At 36.8% G+C, this 11,551-nt stretch overlaps 1 long non-coding RNA gene across 1 annotated transcript; it reads right to left on the bottom strand.

Moving 5' to 3' along the window:
• Positions 1-663: 663 nt before the first annotated feature.
• On the bottom strand, positions 664-9,008 carry LOC143442288 (uncharacterized). The gene is made up of 4 exons (XR_013110330.1): positions 8,917-9,008; positions 6,014-6,086; positions 3,519-3,645; positions 664-2,614 (listed from the first exon to the last, which is right to left on the bottom strand). It is a non-coding gene; the product is annotated as an uncharacterized LOC143442288 (long non-coding RNA).
• Between the last annotated feature and the right edge of the window lie 2,543 nt (positions 9,009-11,551).

Raw genomic sequence — 11,551 nt, 5'->3', positions numbered from 1 at the left:
GATTTTTAAACTGTACATGAGCATGTGCCTCATCTACTATTCATAGACTGTTTCTTTAAAGATTCACAGACTCATGGTATTTGTATAAAGGGACTCACACATGAAATTAAGATGATGACAATACCTTAATAGTGAGTTGTTGAGTTTTTCTTCAGGATATATATTCTGGGGTATGCAAAATATTAATATTCTGTAAATGATTTGAGAAAAGAATGGAAATCTAATTCATTTCTTGTTAAAGAGTAGAGTACTAAGACACAACAGGACAGAACACTATATTATTAGATCTGTAATATGTGTCAATAGTTCGCACTGTTCTGAGAGTTATTGGAGTTTTGCTGAATCAAGGGGTATTAATGAGTTCATAGCCATGCAGAGACAAAGCACAGTATGAATGGCTATACCTGAAAATGATGAAGCCGTATTTTCATTTACTCTTTGATAAACTTTTCTCTCATACTCTTGAATTCAATAGAGAAAGCAGACTTACTGCAGAGATTTTGAAATCACTGTTTTCTATTTTCAATCTTTTTAACTTAACCTAGTATTACTATAGCAGTAAGCCTGGACCATTGAACCGTATAATCCCTGTTTTAGTTAGCAAAAACTATCATTGCTAATACAATGTTGCTAACTTTCCTAATGCTAAACACTGACATACAATTCAAATTATTATGTGGGCAGACTAATCTGAAACCAAATGAATGATTTCTCAGTCTTAAAACTACTGGAAATAGGTGTTTTCCTGTGCTCTTAAGCAACCCCTGTGACAGGGTCATTTCTAGTCCCAAAGGGGTTGTTATCCACACACTGAAAATCACTACTATTAAGTTTATGTTACTGGCTTGCAGAAAACATTAGTGGCTTCAGCATATGATTTATGAGAAACATTTCCTGGGAAGATGCAACATATATTCATCCAAGTATCACAAGTCTAAACTGAAAACAACCAAGACAAACTTATTGAATCATTCAGCTGTTTTGGAGTTACTTAGGGATAATGGAAATGAGTTGTTGACCAGATCACAAGGGACTCATAGTCAGTTGACATCCTGAAATGTGAAATTAGCATCTGAAAAAGATTATGAATACTGGATACTCAAAGGAAATTTCACATCTGTAGGCATATGTATAGGATAAAGAACATCCTGTCTTGGTGGCTCAGTTTGTCAAATATCTTTTAAGAATGATTTGTCTGAGCCGGGCGGTGGTGGCGCACGCCTTTAATCCCAGCACTTGGGAGGCAGAGGCAGGCGGATTTCTGAGTTCGAGGCCAGCCTGGTCTACAGAGTGAGTTCCAGGACAGCCAGGGCTACACAGAGAAACCCTGTCTCGAAAAACAAAAAAACAAAAAAACAAACAAAAAAAAAAAAACAAAAAAAAAAGAATGATTTGTCTGAATTTCTTCATTTGAATTAAATATACAGAATGCTGTCAGTTTTATTAGATAGTTTCAGGGGTGTGTTACACACCTTAGTTTTCCTTGGGAATGGATTATTTCTGTCTCCAGAAAAGTATGGCAGAAAACTATATTCTTCTGCTATCCCCACTTGTCTTCATCTTTTAATATTTGAGAGTGAGCATGTAAAAATTTCATAAAAACTTTCTTACATTGTCACATTTTGAGAGTTTATCCCAACATAAAGAGTTGACAGTATCTAAGATTTGAACACTGCATGAAGGTTTTCACAAGTTTTTCATAATCATAGTAATTCTCAAAGATATTTCCACATATATTACATTAGTGAATATTCTCTTCTGTATGTATTCTGTTACATTCTAAGAGATAGGCCAAAAGTAAAGGATTTACACCTTCAAAACATTTAAAAGGTTTCTGTCCTGTAAGTATTCTCTAATGAATTTTAAGATATTTCTTGGAAAAGATTGTCTCATTTACTTTATTTAGAAGGTTTCTGTACTGTACAAATTCTCTGATGACTTCTCAAACTGATTGTGAGTAATGCATTTGTCATTTATACAACATTCCTGTATGAATTCCATGATGATTTCTCAGACTAATTTTGTGGGTAAAGCATTTGTCACATTCACTACATTTGAAAGGTTTCTCTCCTGTATGAATTCGCTGATGACACCTCAGACTAATTTTGTGAGTAAAGCATTTGTCACATTCACTACATTTGTAAAGTTTAGTTCCTGGATGAATTATCTGCTGACTTTGAAAATTGCCTCTCTGGGTAAAGCATTTGTCAAATTTATTACATTTGTAAGCATTGATACCACCATTGTCTTGTTTCAGCATCGATTTACCTTTAGAGACAAAAACCTTATCAAATTCTGTATTTCTGTTGTGTGCTTTTTTTCCCTTTGTGGAGTCCTTGATTGAGACTAATGATAGAACACTCATTTAAACATTTTATACTCTTGTTATATTTGCAAACTTCTCTGGTGTTCCCCATTTTATGCCTTTTTAGGTTTGAGGATTGAAGACAGGCATCTCTGGTGTTAGTTTTATGAGGTGTACTTTGGACAGTTTCAAGAATCATATTGCTAAGTTCATTGCATTTAGAAGACTTTTCTTGGATATTCACATGCTCATGGACAATGTACAGTGTGTCTTCATCCAAGACCTTTCCATATGATATATGAGACTTTTCTGGGAAAAAAAAAGAGGGGCAATTAGTGGTGATAGGGTTTACTTAAATGGGGAGTAAGTGATTCAAAAATCACTATTCTCTGGATTTTTGGTAAACTAGATATTCTCATGGATATGTGCTCTTGAAAGGTTTTTTCTTTTTAAAAAAATTACATGGATCCTCAGAAGAACCTCAAAACTGATCTATATCAAATAATAAGAAATGATAATAGCCCTCTAAATATTATTTTGAAATTGTACCTTTCAGAAACTAGGACAAACAACTGATCCATCAGTAAGAAACTTTTAGGAAGTCGATCTCTGAACAATGTATCTCTATTTTTTTTTTATTTTTTAATTTGATTCAGTGTGATGCTGTATAGCTTTGCTCAGGTATAAATTTATGATGTATCCAATATTGCCATGGAAAACACTAAATAGGCTTGTTTCAACACGCAATATGCTAGGATAAAGATCATGCTGTCTCAGAAGTAAACACAGAGACCAAATATCAAAAAGTAAAAAAAAAAAAAAATTTCCAAATCAACAGCTCTATATCTACTTAAAGCCTTCTGCATTTTTAAAAATCATAAATAAGGGAACCTTTTAAAGCAATAGTAAGATTAAAATACTCTGACTATAATCTGTATAAAAATAATTCCTTGTTCTCAATATTTAATTTTTTTGAAATTAGAAGTTTTGGTTGAAGCTAGATAAGACGTAAGGAGAGATCTCAGAGAATATAGCACTGGTTACTTTTCCAAAGAAAGGAGAGAATCATAAGGAAACACCATGAAAAAGTTGTGATTCTAACCACAACTTCCTTTATTCTAGTGGTTTCTTGACATTTCAGAGAACTTACATAAATAGAATATTAGAAAAAAATTAAAAATATACTGAGATTCAACAAGAAGAGTATCCCTACCCACAAACAATAGATTGTTGTAATTCTCCAACATCACATCCATGTACAATGCCCTCTGAGCAAGATCGAGACATTCCCATTCCTCCAGTGAGAAGTCCACAGCCACATCCTTAAAGGTTAACATTCCCTGGAATGGAAAATTGCTTATTTGTTACTGGACAAAAATGTTTTAATTAGTTAAAAAATAACTAATTAAAATATACTTAATGATATAAATGAGGTAATAAAATATTGAAGGACAAATGTTTTCTAAAAGTTTTATGGAGATGTCTGTTAAGATATGAACTGTTGTTCTTCCTTAGACAATCTATGCAATGACTTACTGTAATGCTCACATTTAGAAAGGCTCTCACCTTTATGAATTTTCTGTGGTTTACCAAGACCTTAGCAACACATGAAAGATTTGCCACTGTCAGTATATTCAGAAATTTTGTTTGCATTTTTGATTATATAATATCTTTTAAAGTTCTCCATTATGAAATTTGTCATTGGCTTTGACTGTTCAAGATAGCAAACATTTACAAATGTCACTATTTGTCATCCAATATTCATAGTGACATATTCATTTTGCATTGCCTCTGGATTTGATGCTTTTAACAAATTATACACATGTAATTTGGGGTTAGCAGGAATAGAAAATTACATAAATTATGGTTATTGTATTCATTAGTTATTCTATTCATTAGTGATAATGAGATGTCCATAGAAAATAATTTTGCTTTGACATTGTTCTTTGAAAAGTATTTTAAACAAACAAGTTGAGTACTCCACAGTAGGATAGCATGTTTAAATATTAAATTTCCTCAAGCTGTATTAACTCTAGCTATGAAGTTAAGCAGAAGTCCCAGTCTATTAGAATGCAAGATCTATTTGTACAATATTGCATAGCCACACTTACAATTCTGCCAATGCATAGGAAAAGTCCATGGAGCAAGACTCCGTGGAGTTCTGCTGACTGTCCTCTTTGTAACATATGTGTAAGAAAAATAAAATTGAAAAATGCTAACTTAAAAGTATATGAGGGGGTTGCTCTCCACAAACTAACAGCAATTCCTCATCGTTAAAGATAAGACTGACAAACTCACTGTATATGAAGAAGTCAAGCTGGAGCCTACAATAGCACTCACTACTGTGTTCCAGTGGCCTTGTTATGGGAAGGTGCTTGGCAAGCTATATAAAGAGAAATGTATACACTGAAACAACCACAAAGACTTTGATCAATAATCTGACCTTCCTGGAAAACATGCAAGAGGTCAGTGATGTCTCAAAGATATTGGGAGTAAGTAATCAATATCTAATTTGACTTAAATAAGAAAGGCTGCCTTTTGTCTCTTCAACTCATAGAGGCAGAGGGGAGAGAGCATGGGATAGTAGGTTTACAGAGGGGAAACTTGGAAGGGGGACAACATTTGGAATGTAAATAAATATAATAACCAATAAAAAATTTAAAAAAAAAGAAAAATAGAAACATCATCACAACCCTCCAGCAGTTGCTTATGTAATATATAGTTTGGTAGAAGAAGAAACATAGAGTAGAAGCATTGTTCCTTCTAAAGAAAAGTAGAAAACAAATTAGGAAAGGCATTCATGCATGCTTGAAAATTTACGAATCATGCACAGCACCAAGGCCATACACCACAGAATATTTTTACTAATAAATTCCATGTGATGAAATACAAAGGTGGAGAGCACAGGACTTACACTACTTCTAAACATGAAACAAAAAACAAAGGGAAGTAACCATTTCTATATTGAGAAGTGACCAAAGAACACCACAATGAGCTGTATCTCTCTCTTGAGACAAACAGATTTTAAGTGTAAATACAGCCATGATTATTGTTTGACATAAAATGCCAAAAAAAAAAAAAACCCATGAAATAAAATAAAATACTGCCATCTGTGTCTGCTCACAAACACATCAATGTTATGACAAAAGAAAGACACATATTCCTGCCATCATCTGTGCCTCTAGAGAACTAATATATTTACTATTAGGATTCAAGACAGTGAATCCTTTATAATTTTATCCTTCGGCAAATTCTTCTCTTTCATATATTGCTCAGTGACACCAATGTCCACATGATTCCATATCCACATTCACAAGCTTTTGTCTGGAACTCTGACCATCTCTGAAATGCAATTTATGTAAAACATGAGACCTTCCTTCCACACTAATATAAAAGAACACAACTCCATGCAATGTAGAAATTAGCCATTGATATATTTTTTGACCATCATTTACAACAGATTCTCTTTGAGACATGCAAGTCTTCAGTCCATAGAAATTGTACTTACTCACAGTAGAAAATCCAGTGAAAATATAATCATGTTATATATGAGAAAGACCTAAACATTAAATTTGTATTATCTCTGAAGAAAATGAAGATCACAGAAAATAAGCTCTTTAGATAACATTACCACATGTAGAGAACAAAAGTATTGAATGGTTTGAATAAAAAAGGGACTTTTCAAAGAAATGTAGACAGCACACTGACCTGTGGAGTGTTTACCAGAGAAGCACTCATTCTTTTTGTTTGTCTTCTCCCAGTTTCAAATATTAGAACTCTTCTTGACATTTCACAACAGTGTTTGAAAAATACAAAGATGAAATTAATACTTCATTATGGGCAATGATAAACCACATAAAAGGACATTAAAATCAAAATGATACAAGGAATCTTATCAACATTTCTACAGACATGAGAGCAGGCAATGACATATTTAGTGTGAGTATAATCTGGGGACTCTTTCTAATGTCAGCAGGCACCAGGCACAAACACAGAGCACGTGCATGCCTGCTGCAAATCCCTATTACTCAGGATTATTACTGAGAACTTATCTTCCAGGGTCAAGAGTCAAGGACAAATGGCTCATGACCATCGTGATGGATGCCTAGAACTGAATGGCATTCCGTTAGATATCACACTAGAATACCCTGATAGTAGAATATCTGACCCTTTTATAAGATTCCACTTCATTCTACCAGGTAAATATAGTGTATTTATTTTGCATGTGTGCCCTGTTGTTTTGGAGTACAAAGATTCTATCTGCCAAATATCATGGGTTTTGCAAAATAGTAAGTTGTCATCAGATTTAGTTACAGCCATTTACATCATCATCTAAGATGCTTTCGATTGTTCATGAGATAAAACTCTTTATCTCCAATTTACTTCTCCTTTCAATATGGTCATATTTTCCACTCCCATGAACAGCTTTGTATGCACTGACCTTGATCCCTTGACATTCACATGAATGCATTAAAATGTAGATTATTAAAATTAAAGCCAGAAATGTCTTTAAATGGAATTCCCTTATGCTTTCTGTCAGGGGCATCTCTGCTTGTACACTGAAGGCCTGTAATCAGCCATAGGCTTAAAGCCTGCTAGCACCAAGTCTTGGGTCTCTGTGAAAAAAACCTTGAAACAGATGGCTAGAAGCTATTGTAAACAAGTAGCTTTGGTGGAAAGTTGCCAGGTCTCAATCATAAACCTTGTAGATAAGTAACCTTGATGGATAATACTAACTTAGATAGGGACAAGTGAATCATAGGTGGAGTCAGAGTGACCTGTCCCCTGAAGCTTCACCCAGCTGATACTCTGTTCTGGAAGATATCTGTATTCCCCCTAAACACTTATGCTCCTGCATCATCCCCTTCCCCAACATCCTGCCTTTTTGTGTATATAACCCCTGTGTAGAAAAGTAAAAATTACGGTTTGATCAGCCTATAGACAAGCTGTGTTTCTTTGCATCTTTGCCTGTATCCCCCCCTTTTCAGGTGACCTCCCTGGACTCCTATTTAATGCCCTGCTGGACAGGACAGCTTTCGCTTTAGCCAGTTGTTCTCCATGTTTCTAGGGCTCTGGTAAACTTTTATTACAGTTCCAGGAACTCATAAATTGATGCATCTACATGTTTCAGAACCACATGTAGACTGATACAGGAGTGGGGTATCAGTTCCCAAGACCATAAGAAATATGTGTTTTACGATGGTCGGTCTTTGACAACCCCTGTGAAAGCATCAATTGACCACAAAGAATTCACAACTCAGGGGTTGAGAATAAGTGTTCTATGCAATGTCAAAACAAAATCACAGAGGAAGCATGGTAGAAACTCACCGATAGCTGCCAGGGATAACAGATGTCCATAGAGATAAAATGAACCATTGCAGGGTATGGCCTTGGAACAATTCCCTAATTATATCAAATCTGCTAAAATACTATCATATTGGAATATCTTCCTGAACATGAATATATCTACATCATGGCTTTGTTCCAGGCAGTTCTCAGGTTCCCAATCAGTAATAAATATGAATACAGTGAGACTCTTCAGAGCCTTGTTGTTACAGATATCCTCTCTGGTTATCACTCTTGTAGGATAACATGAAAGAAAAATGTATGATATGGGCCTTCTGGAAGACATACCAATACATATACATACTCATATATGCACACATACAAACATGAATAAAAACATAAGACCTCATTCTGAACACTGAGACACTTACTACACAAAGTTATCATGACCATGGTATCAGCAAATATTCAGTTCTTTTTATAGAGATGATGGAATTCCATGGGAAGTCATATAAGATTAATGAGAATCGGTGAGGAAAATATTGATTTCCTAGAAACAAATGAACAAATAAACTTTCTATGTCATAACACTAGGCCAGGAAATAAGCAACTACTGACACCCAGACCCTCAGTGTTCCTTATATCACTGTCTGAGGACTAAACAGATGCAGCACCGAATTCACAAATTTCTTTAGAAAATCCCACAATAAACTTGCACAGAGAATAATGCAGAAGACAGAAAGAAAGAGAATGTGGTAGAGTCATCACACAAAACTGACTTTACCTGGATCCAAAAGCAAATGAGCATAAATATATGCACAAAGAAAATAACAACAGTCCAGGTATACCAACGTACATTGAAAAACATTTCTCAAGTGTTATTTTAACAGGAAGTGTGATATGTAGGAGGAGCTAAGTGGGAAGGAGTACCGAGAGGAAGAGATGGAGTAAGGAGAGGAGAAGATGAAGGAGAAGAGAAGCAAGGTGATAAGAAAGAGAAAGGGGGGGGGGGCATGGAGGCAGATATCCATGTGTTTCCACCAGTCAAGGATAGTTGATATATATAGGTCGGGTATTGGGTTGCACTTCTGATTGAGCATTACCAAACGTATAAAAGCCTTTGACTAACACTTTAAAAAAATTGTATAAAAGCAAAAAAGGAAAAGGGGACATGAGATAGGGGTTTTCTAGGGAGGGGAAATGGGGAAAGGGGATGGCATCTGAAATGTAAATAAAATATAAAATTTTAAAAAATGAGAAAAAAAAGAATATGAGCAGATAAAAATCTCCTGCCAAAGAAAGAGAGGCCAGAAATTTCTACTTACTGAAATTTTCTCAGGACAGTTTCCACAGCCATGCAGACAAGAGCCGGGCCATTTTCTTCACCTATACCCTTTTTAAAAAGTAGAATCCTCCAGATTGGCTAGAGACAAGAGTGAAGACCAGAGATTACTGCATGCTTTTTTTTTAACCTTATTTTTGTGGCAATTTTGTTGCAATGGATAGTTTGCTTTCTGTTTGAAGAATGATTCAAGTTACCACTTGCCATTGGTTATATACCATGAAGATCTATGATCACAATTAGTAACATCATTGTGACTTGGTAGTTGATTCAGCAGCTGAGCACCTTAGAAGAAAATGCAGGCACAATGTGGAAGCCAGCCTACTTGGCACACTGTGCTTCTAAATAACAAGCATGGCACACAATGCCTCAGAAGTCAGAACACTGAATTCTAAGGTAACATAAGAAGCCAATAGCTGGCCAACAGTTGAGTCTGCATTCTCCACTTCTCCTTCCACATAGAGACCCTGGTGGTATGAGTGCTCACCATCCATTCCAGGAAAATGTGTTAACCAATCACAGTCATGGGCTTCTACCATACAAGTGGTCGCCCACATATAATAAAGTAGATACTGTTTCTGAAAAAAAGAAAGAAAGAAAGAAAGAAAGAAAGAAAGAAAGAAAGAAAGAAAGAAAGAAAGAAAGACGTTTCTCACTAATGGATACAGAAACTGAAGTCAAATTGATTTCAAGCAAGAGATGCAAGACTTTTTCAACAAATACAAACCAAACAACTCAAGGCACAAACTATGTACAATCAGTGAGAGAAGGCTCACAACCATGTCAATATATCTATGAAAGGCCTGGGCAAAATATCACAGTGGATCACTAGGAAAGTTCTAAAGAATGTGGAACACAAGGAACATCACTGAGTCTAATGAAGATAATAGCCAAGAAAACCTATCATTGCAAAAACTAAGAAGAGAAACAAGGACGTGCAAAGTCTCCAACCTAACTTGTCACAGTGCAGCAGTACTTACAAAGAGCAAGTATGACTTAGAATATGTTCTTTTTCTTAAATTTTATTTTTTAATCATTCTATTTGTTTATATCTCAAATGATATCCTACTTCCCGATTACCCCTCTACCAACCCCCTATCCCACATCCCACATCCCCTTTCCCTGTATGAGGATGCCCACCCATCCAACTACCCTCTCCTACCCCATCGCTCCAGCATCTCCCTACTCTGGGGCATCAAACCTTCAGAGGACCAAGGGCCTCTCTTCTCTATTGCTACATATGTATCTGAAGCCATGGATCCCTCCAGGTACACTCCTTGGTTAGTGGTCTAGTCTCTGGGATTACTGGGTGGTCCAGCCAGCCTATGTTATTCTTCCATGGGGTTGCAATCCCCCTCTGCTCCATCAGTCCATCTGCCACCTCCCCCACCACATTCCTTGAGCTCAGTCTGATGGTTGGCTCCAGGCATTCATATCTGCATTAGTCAGTTGCTGGCCAGCCCTCCCAATGAACCACCATCCAGGTTCCTGTCAGCAAATGCCTCATGACCACAGCAACAGTGTTGGGTTTGGTGTCTGCAGACATGATGGATTCCCCAGGTGGGGCAGTCTTTGGATGGCCCTTCCTTCAGTCTCTGTTCCATTTTTTGTCCCTGTTCTTCCTTTGGACAGGAACAATTGAGTTTAAAACTTTGAGAAGGGTGGGTGGCCACATCCATCAACCAGGATCAAGCCGTGCCTATCTACTGGAGGTGGTCTCTGAGGGTCTATGCCCGTCTCTGTGCATTTCGGCTAAAGTCATCACTTTAGGTCCTGGGATCCTCATGTTCCCCTGGTGTCTGAGACCCTCCAGTGGCTATTTCCAGTTACTCATTCCCCTCCCTACCGCTACATAATTTTGTTCAATTTCCTGACCCTCTGTACTTTTCTCACAATACCTCTAGTTCCTGATACTGTCCCTTTTATTTCCTCCCACTTCTCCCTCCCAGGTCTCTCCCTCTGTCCCACCATCATCCTGTTTCCCCTCAATTCAAGACTAAAATATCCACACTCTGGTCTTCCTTCCAAACTCAATATGGTCTGTGGGTTGTATCATGGACACTGTAAGCTTTTGGGCTAATAGCCACTTATCAGTGAGAACCATGTGTGTTCTTTAGTGTCTGAGTTACCTCACTCAGGATGATATTTTCTAGTTCCATCCATTTGCCTGTGAATTTCATGCAGTCATTGTTTTTAATTGCTAAATAGTACTCCATTTTGTGAATATACCACATTTTCTGAATCCTTTCTTCTGTTAAGGGCCATCTGGGTTCTTTCCAGCTTCTGGCTATTATAAATAAGGCTTCTATGAACATAGTAGAGCATGTGTCCTTGTTATATATTGGAGTATTTTTTGAGTATATGCCCAGAAGTGGTATAGCTGGGTCTTCAGGTAGAACTATTTCCAATTTTTCTCAAAACCCACCATGTTGCAGGTAATATTTAAAACAATGTCACCCGATCTAACTTATTATTGGGACTGCCAATTTCAAGACTAGGCAGAGCTTTGAGGCATGAGGCGTGCTGCCACTACTCAGCTCAGGCGGCCAGAGACACCAATCCTGCCACCCACCAGACGCCAACATGGAACACAGCTCTGCCAGTCTTCCACACTGTCT

Source organism: Arvicanthis niloticus, chromosome 5, assembly GCF_011762505.2.
Source record: "Arvicanthis niloticus isolate mArvNil1 chromosome 5, mArvNil1.pat.X, whole genome shotgun sequence".
In the NCBI taxonomy this organism is placed as follows: domain Eukaryota; kingdom Metazoa; phylum Chordata; class Mammalia; order Rodentia; family Muridae; genus Arvicanthis; species Arvicanthis niloticus.
This window is presented reverse-complemented; position numbering and strand designations above follow the sequence as displayed.